Source organism: Helianthus annuus, chromosome 5, assembly GCF_002127325.2.
Source record: "Helianthus annuus cultivar XRQ/B chromosome 5, HanXRQr2.0-SUNRISE, whole genome shotgun sequence".
Lineage (NCBI taxonomy): Eukaryota > Viridiplantae > Streptophyta > Magnoliopsida > Asterales > Asteraceae > Helianthus > Helianthus annuus.
Genome location: NC_035437.2, coordinates 77402490 through 77417061, shown reverse-complemented (window position 1 = coordinate 77417061; position 14572 = coordinate 77402490).

Genomic DNA, 14572 nt, shown 5'->3' with positions numbered 1-14572 from the left:
GGGCCCTAAAGTTAAACTTATTAACACAAATGTAACTACATGTACATCAGTGTTAAGGCCCTAAAGTTAAACTTACAAAAAGATTATAATAGAGGCTTAACACATGTTATATATTCCAAAATGTGCACAACAAATGACCCATTTCATATTATATATTCCAAATTACCGGTACATGTGTTACCATAAATGGCTCGTTTAATATTACACGTTACATACTAACTTGTACATGTAATACTTGTACAAGTGTTATGCTCGGTATCCACATTATCGGATATTTTAAACATCAGTAAAAATAAAATAGATATTTCTTGTTTTTTTTTAAATTAACAAAGGTTAACACACGTTATATATCATTCTATCAGGGGCTTAACACATGTTATACTACATGTCAGGTTACATTATGGTGTTCTGTTACAGCATCAACCACTAACACATGTTATAAACGAACAAAGAGTTCTTTCCTAAAAGATGTGACTTATTCAATGTCCCCGCATTAACATCGCCTACATCCATCCAGCTTGTCAATTGAATATCTTTATGGATCAGTTTCTGTAAATCAACACACGTTATATATCATTCTAACAGGTGCTTAACACATGTTATGGGACTGTTTCTGTAAATCAAACAACCCAACAAAAAAAAAACACTTACTGTTCAGATCAAAAGCCTAAACCAGCAACCAAACCAACAAAAAAAAAAAAAAACAATTATTGTTAAGATCAAAATCCCCAAACAAGCAACCAAACCAACAAAAAAACCCGTTCAAAATCTCATCCTAAAGTTTTCGATTTATTTAAAATACATGAACATTAACCATTACTAGAACACTTTCAGCCCATAAAAACATATTAACAACCATTTCAACAAAAAATCAAGTGTGAAATGATATTTCAAGAACACTTACCGGATCTAGAACCGTCCGATGAACACGAAGAAGATCTTCAAACCTTCTTCTCTCACACACACTTGTGCGTGTGTCTTTGTGATAAAGATTGTTGTTTCTCTATCTAAAACATCAACTTTCTCTCTCTAAAAAAGTTCATCGTGCCATCGTTCTCTCTCTAAAACAACAACTTCAAACTTTTTCTCTCTCACACACTTGTATGTGTGTTCTTGGTGTTATAGATGCACATGATGAAGATTGTTGTTTCTCTCTTTAAAACAACAAATTCCTCTCTATAAAAATCTTCATCCTGCCGTTTTTCTCTCTCTAAAACAACAATCTTCAAACATTTTCTCTTTTCACACGATGTAGATCTGAACTTGAAGATCTAAACTTGTGTTTGGTGTTCATCATGATCTTGATTGAAGACAGAGGAGAGAGGAGAGAGAGATAACATGTGTGTGTAAGAGAAATAAAGTTGACGTGTGTGAGAGAAAAGTCAGATTTTCAATACCTTAAATGCCCTTCTCCTTTACTTGTGTACTAGTGCTAATACCTTAAATGCCCTTCTCCTTTACTTGTGTACTAGTGCTAATACCTTAAATGCCCTTCTCCTTTACTTGTGTATAATTTATGGTTTTATTTAAATGTAAAAGACACCAAAAAAAGCTCAACCATTAATCTACTTGGATGAAACAAAATCAATGGATGAGGTTGGGTTTCCAAGGTTTTCTCAAAAAGATGGGGTTTTCCATATAACCCAACCTTATATATATATATAGGACAAAGATCCGTTAGGAACCACCATTTATTGCGAGAACCGCGAGAACCAATGTGAACACAACCAAAAATACCTAAAAATAGCTAAAAAACACACAAATTTTTTTTTATAAAAAAATCGGTACTTTTAGTAGCCAAAATTTAAATAAAAATTTTTTTTTTGGCTACTAAAAGTAGCGATTTTAACTTAAAAAATATTAAAAAAAAGTTTTTAGATTTTTTTTAATATTTTTTAGGTTTTTTGGGGGTTTAGTTTTTAGCATTTTAGCTTGGGGGGGGGGGGTTAGGTTTTTTTAGGTTTTTTGGGGGTTTTAATTTTGAGCATTTAGCTTGGGGGGGGGGGGGTTTAAGTTTTTTTTTTTTTTTTTGGGGGGGGGGGTGGGGGTTAGGTTTTTTTTAGCTATTTTAGGTTTTGTTCACATTGGTTCTCGCGGTTCTCGCAATAAAGGTGCTTCTCGCATGAACCTTACCCTATATATATATAAACGGAACCAGGAGAAAACGCCCTAAAGTGTGAGAACAGTGAGAACGCATCCTGGCCCAACACGTGGCGCAGGATATGATCAGGGCGTGAGGGGTTTTTTTTGTCTTTTCAATCTTCTTTTATTTCCCAATTTGGCGTAACATGCTGCTTCATTTTTGGCGTCTAAGATTATTTTGGCGTTAATTATACTCATTAACTAATTGGTGTTTTATTGTTTCTTTGATCTGTCACGTTGAATTATTTGTTTTTGTGTCACATAGATAATTTTTTTGGCGTTATAGCGTTTTCCTGGTCAAAATTTTGGCGTTTGTGGCGTTGTTAATAATTCACTACAATTGATTAATATTTTCATAAAATTACAATATGACCAAATGTTTTTTATGGCGTTTAGTCAATTTTTTTTTGGCGTTTAATACATTGACAAGGTGCTTTGCCAGCATCCGTTCTCACAGTTTTCATACTATTAGCGTTTTAGTGTTTGTAGTTTTTGGCGTTTTGTATAATAATGTATTTTATTAGTAGAGAATTAGATAACAAACAACAGATAATTAGATAAGAAAACAATAGAAAATGAAAAAAATAAAATAAAAAATGGTAATCTAATTTCTCATCCAAATCTTCACTGTCATCAGCCTCTTCTTCTTGAATTTGTTTTGGCGTTTTGAACCTTTAAATACCTTAGCTAGATGCCAACTTTCCCACATAATGCCCGTCTTTTTAGACGAAGCTTGTTAGTGGCATCCTGTTTTTTGGTGTGATATTCTTGTTTGGTGGCATGCCATTGAAGATCAACTCCTGCTTGAATGCTATTTATAATAGTGGAGTCCAAAATAGCAATTTACACTGATATTGATCCCTTCATGCCGTGTATATAGTCATCAAGAACAAAGCTCACATGATGACATATCACTGTCACCAGTCTCCTTTTCTTGAATATTTGTCCATCTCATCAGCAAAAGCTTATAGAGATACCCAACTCAGAGAAGAATCCATTCAGTGAATGCTTTGCCATCTGTGGTTTTTCTAACTATCTTTTTGGCGTTTAAAGTGAGTGGTTTCTAGGGAACATGGCGTTTGTTTTCTGGGTGTGATCAATTCATTGTATAGAGACCTCTCTATTATAGGAGTTTTTTTGGCGCGTAGTTTCCTCTTCCTGTAATCTCCAACGCGTTTTATCACTAATTTTTGGCGTTTTGTACTTAATGGCGTTTTATTTGTTTTGAATGGCGTGTTATCATTTTTTGTTGGCGTTTTGAATTTGAGCAGTAAAAGATCCTTTTACCCTTAATGAAGCGCGTCCACTTAATAGAATTGGTGTTATTTACAATAACGCCACCGAGCCAATCTAGTCCATAGATTGTTTTGATCTGACAGTCCATAATCGTTCTTACTGTTCTCACACTTTCCCCCGTTTTCTCTAAATCCTGACCCTATATATATATATATATATATATATATATATATATATATATATATATATATATATATTAAGATTTTTCGCGACTTGAATGATTTTTTTTTGGTGACACTCATTATGTTATATCCATTATCACACCCGTTTGTAAGCAATATATCTACGATTTGCGCTTCGTAATAAATTTACATAAACGTGAACATATTATCATATAACGTTATACATGTATTACATCAACTTATATATTTCATCATTTTTAAAGCATTTACACACGAAATAAGTCATCAAGTTAACCTATATATTATTTTCATGTTCGACAAATAAGTTATATATTTAACATGATATTTAACGAAATTACCGTTTTAACCGTACAAGCTTACCTGCATAATTGATTTTTGATCATTGTCTTTACTTCAACCAGTATATATATAGAGGAAGTGTTGAATACAAATCCCCTAATCATACATTACATGCGCGATGCCCAGAACCATACACGTGTCCCTAATTCGTTTTTATTAGATAAGGGTATATCAGACATTCTGTTCAATCATCCGAGGGCAAATTAGAGAATTCCATCAACAAGCAAGCAGATCATGAGTTCATTACACAACCATATCTCTAATTATGATTCATATCAGTTCGATTGTAGAGTTTGATTGATTCGTATCAGACGAAACACATATGTCGATTCCGAAAATGCTGAATTCGTCATTTAGCATGTTTATTTGGGTTGTTATCAGAGGGTTACGGTTGTAGAACGCCATTTATATTTGATTTGAAGTTTTTTACTGTTATTAGTGTCACACCCTGGCTTTTGCGGAAGCGTGGATTATTTTTTTGTTGTGACTTCTTAATACCATAGTAACAAATCATAACCATACTAAATGATAAAAACATAAGATGTTCATCCATTAATATAGTTTAGAAAATACCATAACATGCTTGTCTTAAAACCTCGACCCAAAATAAGTTACAACCATGACTTGTTTAAAAGGAGTTCACAAGGACTCAACAAAAGACTATAAATAAAACGAGATTTGGAGACGTGTGACCCATCCAGGAAAGGGTTACACCTCCCAAATCCTACAACCCTGGATGACATCTTTATTTAGTACGCAGCTTGACACACATGCAAACACTTGCCAGATCCGATCAATTCCCTGAAATACATTGTAGGATCGTATTCTGACCCAAACGAGTCGTTCAGAGGCTTTCTCCTTGGTTTCAGGTGCGGAATAACAAGAAACTAAGGTAGAAATAGCACGCAGATCACTTTAACTACTTGTTTTACTGATTTGACGCTGATTACACTTCAAATCTCGCACCGGCAGAACTTCGGCACGTTTTCACTAACTATTACAACTGGGATCGCTCATCAGGCTATATATAGAGATTGGGAACCGCTTATTGGACAGGCCCAATAAGCGGTCCAGACAAGTCACTCGAGCGGTCCATGCAACATGTCAAATGAGCGGTCCAATCATGTGTTACTCGAGCGATCCAGGTAATGATCATTCGAGCGATCCAGCTGATTTGCCGTTTGAGCGGACCAAACATGTCCGCTCGAGCGGTCCATACTCTAATAGTCCACATGAGCGATCCAACTACCTAACACCTATACAATTTCACTATTTCTCGTAATTCGTTCATTTTACAATCAATCCTATTCTAAGACTCGAACGAAGATGTAGTCGACAGACAACTGCACCAACAGACTCCCCCTTGAATGTTGACGGAATCTTCAGTGAGAGTCTTTACCATGACATTCTCGGATATTGTTCGGTCTTCTTCAAGAAATCTGCCTGGATCTTTCTTTCTTTGGCTATAACTTTCATCAGACTCCCCTATCACCCTGCTAGGATAGTCGTCTGGGATTTGTTACCACCATAGAAATTATCTCCTGGCTTCTCTCTGTTCAGCTCATCATCTGCATCATCTGCATACATCTCAAAGACTCTATCACAAACAAATAAAATTGTGATTCAACGTAATGAATCAACTAATCATTTGAGAATTTTTACAAATTAAACACTGATCACAAATTTGAAACATTTCAATTTCTGATTCAACCTAATGAATCATTTTAAACATTTCAAATGACTTAACCAACCTGTCTGTTCATCAAGTTTAGCCTTTGAGATTTTGAAAATCAGCTCTTCACCATCAGTTGTCGAAAATCTTTTTGGATTTTTCAAAATATAAAATGTAAATGAAAAGACAGAAATTTAAATGCAAAACAAACATATTTTTGTGAGTTTGTGCAAGAAGATCATATCAGTTTTGAAACCCATCACAAGCATCGTTAAGCTTCTAATCATTTTAAGTTCTAAACGATTCACGTAGATTGACGATATAATTGTCCTCTTAAATTTTCATACAATTTTCGATCTATTCAGGATACCATTTAGGTGTTTTATGAACTTAGTTCAATTCATGTGTCCCACCTCTTGAATATACTCCCGTATCCAGAATCCCAATATTCAGTCTTACAGGTATGAACACTACAATGATGTCTGTACATAAATTAGGGGAAAGATGCGAGAACTGAGGGATCTCAGGTCAGAACTTCCGTTCAGCAGAGAGATATCAGCTTCGACTTAGCAGTGTGTCCCCTTTAGAGGATCTTTTCAGCTACAACAGATGATTATCAATTTTATTGTCTAATCAACTGAGGGCTTTATGCTATGTTTCAAGCATTTTGCGGAAAGTATTAGCCAAGGACTAGGTCAGAACTACCGTTCAGCAGAAGTCCCGGAATAATACCCCAGACATCATAGAGTATAAACACCTAGTATATCAGAATACGAGACCTTTCAAACGAGATTTCAGGGGTTACCTATATATCCAAGTAGTGTTCCCCACGAATTTTACAAGTTTGAAATTCTAGGTCTATATCCCGAATAAATCTACTAAATGTACAAAAACCTATCGTCACATCATCAGTGAGACCGTTTATCACATTTTGCATTACATTTCTTTAGCGTGCTGTGATAGTCCACTGATTTACTATCATTTCCTCTTTTTCACAACAAAACTCATTTTTACAATTTTTCAATGTTTTTGACATTTTCAAATTTTTTAATAATAATAATTTTTTTAAAATTTTTCTCCCCCAAAAATCAAAATATGTTTCAATTTTGATTTTCTGGTAAAATTTGAATCAACTGTACAAAATTGACAACATGATGAGAATCACTTCAATTCTCCATCCATATGGCGTAAACAATCAGAACTCCCCCTCACAACAAACTATTTTCCCATTTAGATTTCAAAACACTTAAGTTTTTTTTAATCAAAATGTTTTTTTTTTCGGAAAACTTAGTTTGTTTACCAAACAGTTTAAGTACAGGGTTACTTCATCATCTTGTTTTTAAAAAAATAGGAAAATCCAAGTACAAGTTAATGTCCTTGATTTACCATTTGCAGTTCAGAATCCTCTGTACCAATTGTAAAACATCAACAAACAAACTTCTTTACCGTTTCTATGATTGACGTTACCGAATAAAATTTTGAGAAAAATGCCGATTCATGATCCACGATACCATCTTGGGATCTCCGGCAATTCCTGCAAAACCTTCAAACACAGATTTTAAAAAAATGCCGATTCATGCTCCACGCTTACAAACCTGGGAGCTCCGGCAAGTCAGGTTTTTCTATTTGAAAAGTTTCACCCAAGCCTGACCAGCCTTGAGTGATTTTGAATTCTTATTCAACAATGGTGGAAAATTTTTCTCATCCATTGTTAAACTAGAATTCTCGACCTTTACCTCAACACATGGCTCTTCTGGTTTTACCATACCAGAATCATTGCCTGAATGTGGCTTGTCTGACTTTAATGAGTCAGATTCATCGCCGACATGTGGCTCCTTTGTTTTTGAAGAAACAGATTCATCGCCAGGAAGTGAAAACTTCACTTTCTTCTTTTTCTCCTCTTTTGTCCTCAGATTTGCATCTGATGAATTCGATTTGCTTGACTTTGCAGTTGAGGGAGTTGATTCATCAGCACTCTTCTTCGATCTGTCGGATGAACCCGAGGACAAAATCTTCTCGAGATATTCTCTCGCTTTCTTTCTCTTTTTCCTCAGTCGGTCTTTCTGCCCCTGCGAAAGCTTCACTTTCGTCTCTTGAACTTTCTGTTCTTGAACTTTTAGTTCTTTGGGTTTGACAACGACTGGTTTCTTCTTTGCCATTTTCTGAGAATTGGCCCTTAACCTGTCATTCGATTTTCTTGGGCAATCTCTGGCAATGTGACCTTTGAAATTGCAATTATAGCACCTCCTGGTCTCAAAACTCCAATACTGGCAGTTAACAGCAATGTGTCCGTGATATCCGCAGCTGTAACACACTCTGTTATCGTACCTATCACCATTTTCACACCAAACGCTCAGATCATAGCATTGTCTGGCTTGGTGATATTCCTTCCTCAAGTTTGCTGGTTTTGACGCTTTAGCACTGTAGTTCCTCCTGCACACAACAATTTTTAAATTTTCATTTTCTACTTTTTGTAATTTTTTCTTTTGATGGGATGATCGTACTGATGAGTTTTTTCCTTCATTTTTAAATTTTTGTTTCTGTTCTACAATCTTCTTCACAGGTTTTTGCTTAGAGCATTCTCCCTTTTCAGTCGATTGCAAAACAGTTTTCTGAAATTTTTCTCTTAATTTTGAAATTGTTTTCTTTTTCTTAATTTCAGCTTCAGATTCTGTCTCAAATTCATCTGCTGAATAAAATTTCTCATTTTCATCATCAGTTTTCTCATCACAGTCTTCGACTTTGACTTTGTCAAAGTTTGTAACATTTTCACTTATCGGCACTGAATTGATTGGTTTTGGACAGGGAAAATTCAAACTGTCAGATTTAGTCACAAAACCTATCAATTTCTTCTCAACTTCATCAATTTTGTTCCTTGAATTCTCAGCTTCTCTTTCAAGCTGAGATATTCTCCCAAAATGAGACTTGATAGTTTTTTCATTATCATTCTTCAAATTTTCAAGAACAGATTTTTCATTCATCAAAACTTTTATCTGTTCATGAAATTTTGATTCATTCGCTTTCAGATTCTTGTTTTCAAGTTTAATCCAGAAATCTAAATCTTCTAAAGATTTCTGTTTGCTTTCAAGCTCTTTTACAAACTCTTTGATTTTCTTTTGAGCGCTTTCACCTTCTTTTTCAAGTTCGATAATTTTCTGAAGATGGGAATTTATCATCTTCTGTTTTTCAAGGTTGTTTTTACTGAACACATTTCTCCCATCTTCAAGAATTTTCACTTGCCCTTCAAATTCTTGATTTTTCAAAGTCAAACTGTTAAAACCAACCAACAGTTTGTCATTTTCAGCTTTCAACTTCTCACAATTTTCTTTCAGAGTAAGAATCTGATTTTCAGCAACGTGCTTCTCGTCTTTCAACTTTGTGATTTCAGATGCCAAACTTGCCATGTCTTTCACAAGTTTGTCATTATCAGTCTTGACGTTATCACATGTTGAGCACATTGTTTCATTCTTCATCGATTCTTCAGTTTTTGAAGTTTCTTCTTCTTTTGCTATGAATGTACCTGCACAGAACATTTTAACGAAATCAGAAGGATTTCCATTATTATCAATATAACAACCTCGTTTGAAATCGTATTTCAGCACATGTTTTGTCCTGATACATTTAGTAACCCTTTTGTGCATCTCTTCAATCACATCTGAACTTAGATCTAGCACATTATATTCCAAAACCTTGATCAAATCTTTCTTTTTCTTTCTAACTTCAAGTTCATGAGCTTTAAGTTTGCTGATGAATTGATTTAGAGGTAGTTTTGAAAAATTTGAGTTCTCCCTTAAATTCTTCAAACATTCACCCCATTCAATCGGTAATGCATCTGCAAATTTCTCCAATTTTTCAACATTTGACGGATATATCTCATGATCTTTCAAATAATTCAGTAAAACACTATATCGGTCTTTAAGATCATCCAACGTTTCATCTTTCAGACACACAAAATATTTGAACCTTTTTGCCCAACCATCTTTGCTCACTTTTCTATACCCCTCATCTAGAAATCCGTGATTCCAATCATTAAATCTTTCGAAATAATAGTTCTCATGTTCATCAAACATTATTGCCATATTTTGCAAAACAAACCAACACGTGTTTGTTGACAAATAAGCGAACTAAGTGTGACGGAAAAGCGGACCAATCAACAATTGAACACAAAAGCGAACTAATTGGGCCAAATACGCGAACTAAGATGAACCAAATAAGCGATCCAGTCTAATTGTCCGAATAAGCGATCCAAATAAGTCCAGATAAGCGGTCCAAAGATGAAATTTTGAGCGAACCAAGTCAATCGATCGAATGAGCGGTCCACACAACGTCCGGATGAGCGGTTCAGAACTGTTCGGTCGAGCGATTCATACTATGTCCGAATAAGCGGTTCATGCAATCGGACCTGTTTTTTCTTTGAATTTTGGCTCCAAACTTTCAAGGGTTTATCTCTATGCTATTGCGCACAATCTGTGAAAAATTGAGCGAATTCCGACCGTGAAATCTTCCCGAATCAGAAAAAGAAGGTGTAGAAGTAAGAAAAAGTGACAAAATCTGGCTAATTTCTGCAGAGAACCTCCTCCTGAGCTCTGATACCAATTGTAGGATCGTATTCTGACCCAAACGAGTCGTTCAGAGGCTTTCTCCTTGGTTTCAGGTGCGGAATAACAAGAAACTAAGGTAGAAATAGCACGCAAATCACTTTAACTACTTGTTTTACTGATTTGACGCTGATTACACTTCAAATCTCGCACCGGCAGAACTTCGGCACGTTTTCACTAACTATTACAACTGGGATCGCTCATCAGGCTATATATAGAGATTGGGAACCGCTTATTGGACAGGCCCAATAAGCGGTCCAGACAAGTCACTCGAGCGGTCCATGCAACATGTCAAATGAGCGGTCCAATCATGTGTTACTCGAGCGATCCAGGTAATGATCATTCGAGCGATCCAGCTGATTTGCCGTTTGAGCGGACCAAACATGTCCGCTCGAGCGTTCCATACTCTAATAGTCCACATGAGCGATCCAACTACCTAACACCTATACAATTTCACTATTTCTCGTAATTCGTTCATTTTACAATCAATCCTATTCTAAGACTCGAACGAAGATGTAGTCGACAGACAACTGCACCAACATACATGTAGTTGAAAAATCAACAAAAGTTGAGCGAGTTCATGTGTAAGTATAAACCGTTAAAGTATCTGTATGAAAGTCCCTGGTATGTAGCAATAAGGAAAAAGAGATCACCAATGGGTTGCAAAGCCACTGGTATGTGTGAAGTGATGCAGGAAAACTCAAACCTAGCGGAGTTGCACCGGGCTTCCGGCTGGAAGACATAGTCACCACTATGGGCCACCCTGGCCTCATGGGTATGGGCCCGCTACACCCAAATAGATCTATTACTCATGTCCCTTGGTCCTACGACGAGAATTAATGGCCTTAAGTGTTGTACCCACCACTCACATGATCTAAGTAGTATACCCTCCTTAGGCTAACCATACCATGTATAAAAATGTCTGTAATAATTTATAACATGTATTCCACCCCCGAAGTATAAAACTGAAAACAGTTAAAAGAAAAGGGGGACATGAACTCATTGTATTGCGTCTTCAGTCTGTGTAACCCAAGTTTCCTCCGCAAGCACGACTACCTACAACGTACTAATGTCTATTAGACGAACGGGCCGTGCCTTTGCTTAGTCTGAGGGTTTTTGAGTTACGTTACTTTGATATTATTCCAAGTTATAACTTCTTGTTAAAATAATAATAATAATTATTTTAACTTAAGTTTCGTTTTTAGGGTTTTGGAAAAATAGTTAGGCAACTATTTCGTATCCATATTTGTGACAACCCGCAAAATTTCAGGTACTGTACAAATTAATTAACCCTAATTATGTGCTTAATGACTGTGCTTGATTACATCTGACACTTTTAACTGCTTACTGATTTATGTCATATACATACATGTGCATTATTTACATACAGTCACTCCAATTATTTCATATAGACTCTTAGTGTCAAACCGGATGCACAAAGCACAGTTAGCGCAGTAAGCGGATAACTCAGACACATGCTGACAATGCCAGCACTTAGACAGATACTATTTTTAGGCCAGTGTGGGCCAGAGTTAAATCACTACACCAGTATGGAGTATAGGGAAGTGAGAAATATAAGACTATGTCACTAGGTGACAGTTTGAGTGCCGGAAAGTGCCTAAAACGCAATTTAATTACAGAATTCCACATTTTTAATAACAATTCAGTTTTTAACACGCTCATATTATTCATAATATTGACCAAATAGTCCTGGACACTTTCCTAAGTGTTGGAATTAATTTCGTTACAAAAAGATGCACAAAAGACGCTTTACGGGTAAATTAAACGCTTTAACGGAACCATGCGAAACCGAACAACCAGACATTACCCGGGACATGAAAATATTGTTAGAAATATTATTTTAGTATTTTGAATTAATCATGGTCACAAAAATCCCCATGCACCATGCAAACATGACATACACCCACTACTTGTAAATACCCTTAAGCTTTTAGTAAATACCTACTAATTAACAAAATATTTACACTTTACCCCCCCCCCATAACCGAAAATCTGCCCCAAATAATTAGTAGATATTTTGTTTAAATCCTTGTAAGAAGAATCTTGCTTCCATTGGTCATTTTCCTTGTCATAATTTCCCTACAAACCTAAGTGCACATTTCCAAGATATACTCATCATTCCCTCAAGATTCACACTTCTCTCTCTCCTCTCCCTCTAAAAATCGGCCCATACCCCCCCCCCCATCTCACCACAACTGATTTTCATCTTCATATACCTTCACAACTTCATCTCTTTCACTAGTAAACTCCATTCAAAGCTCCAAGACCCTCCATAGAAGTAAGAAGTTGAAGTGCTCTCAAGAAGCTTTGTTCAAGGCCTTTCTCACCATCATTTCTTGTCATCTCATCCTAAGATTACAACCCTAGCCTTGTGCTAGTAGTAAGTTCTTTCATACTCTTGCCTCACTTCGATTCTTGTTCGATTGTTGATTGTTTTGCTCACACAAGAACTCAAACAGCTTGCTGAGTTGGATTTCCAGCCAACTTCAACAGGCTGTAACGGGATCATTTTAAGTCGAAAAGTGGATTTTCAAAAGCCTAAAATGAATGTTTTGGAATAACTAAACAAATGGCACTGGAATCATAATTTTTCGAGACCGTTTACTATTTTTAAAAGATTATTTTTGGACAGCAGCTCAAGCCGCATTTTTGTTGCAGAAAAAGTGGGTTACTTTCGGAGTCATAACCTTAAACCTGAATAAAATCAACTCATGAAATTTTTACAGTAGATAGACACCATTGTCAGGACGACCCTCCAACTGGAATTTCGTCAAACGGACTTACGGTTGATTTTTAGCGAATATTTCCGTAAACTGTGATCAGAAGGTAACAAATCTGATTGCAGTCAAGAAAATGATTTTTTATAAAATATGGGTAACGAATTGGACTTTGATATTTTTACACAATAAACTTTGGAACATATGTCATATTCTGTAAAAATTTGGTGATTTTTAGTAAAGGGTAACTATTTTATAAAAATCCTCGAAAACAGCCCTGTTTCGAGTGATAAAGCTGAAATGAAGTATGTAAAGTTTTGTATGTCTATATGTTGGTTTGATTATTGTAAATGAACTATTGATTTCATATAAAAGAAAATGATATGCTATTAAAGCATGGACACCTCTATTTACAGAGGAGACTCTGCCGAAATTTTCCGAGAATCCGAACACTTAGTAAAATCTTCGAGAAAATAGATACGAAATAGTTGTCTAACTATTTTTCTACGAACGCTATTTAAGTTAAAATAATTATTATTGTTTTAACGAAATAATACCAAAGTAACATAAATCAAAACACTAAACTCTAAGCCAAGGCACGGCCCGTTCGTCTAATAGACATTAGTACGTTGTAGGTTGTCGTGTAGCGGGAAGAGTTTAAGTTCGAGTCAAGACGCACTAAGGTGAGTTCATGACCCCCTATTCCTTTACTGTTTTCAGTTTTATACTTCGGGGGTGGAATACATGTTTACAAATTATTTCAGACTTTTATATACATGGTATGGTTAGCTTAGGGAGGGTTTTACACTACTAGATCATGTGAAGGGTGGGCACAACACTTGAGGCCATTAATCCTTGTTATAGGACCAAGGGACACAAGAGTGATAGATCTATTTGGGTGTAGCAAGCCCACACCCGTGAGGCCGGGGCGGCCCATAGTGGTGACTGTGTCTTCCAGCCGGAAGCCCGGTAACAAATATGCTAGGTTTGAGTTTCCCTGCACCTGTTCACACATACCGGTGGCTTTGCAAACCGTCGGTGATCTCTTTTTCCTTATTGCTACATACCAGGGACAAATTTTTACTTACAGACGTACTAAACGGTTTTATATACACAAGACTTACTCATGAACTCGCTCAACCTTTTGTTGACTTTTTAAAACTACATGTATTTCAGGGAATTAAGTTGGATCTGGCAAGTGATGCATGATTAGCTGCGTACTAAATAAGGATGTCATCCGGAGTCGTAGGTTTGGGAAGTGTAACTCTTTCCTGGACGAGTTGCATGTCTCAAGTCCTTATGTCGTTGGTAGCTTTTCGTCGAGTCTTATGAACCCATTTTTAAACAAGTCATGTTTTGTAAACGTATCGTGTGGTTGATGTTTTTGTTTCAAGACAATATGTTATGCATTTTCAATTATTTTAATGGATGAACATCAAATATTTTATCATATAGCATGTTGTGATTGTTGCTATGGTATTGAGAAGTCACACCAACTAAACCCACGCTTCCGCAAAAGCCAGGGTGTGACAGCTTGGTATCAGAGCCTCGATCATAGCGAACTAGGATTCATTCTCGAGTCTAGACTATGATCACTAGGGCTCTCACGAAAATGTTTTCAAACGTTTTTATATTTGCATACAC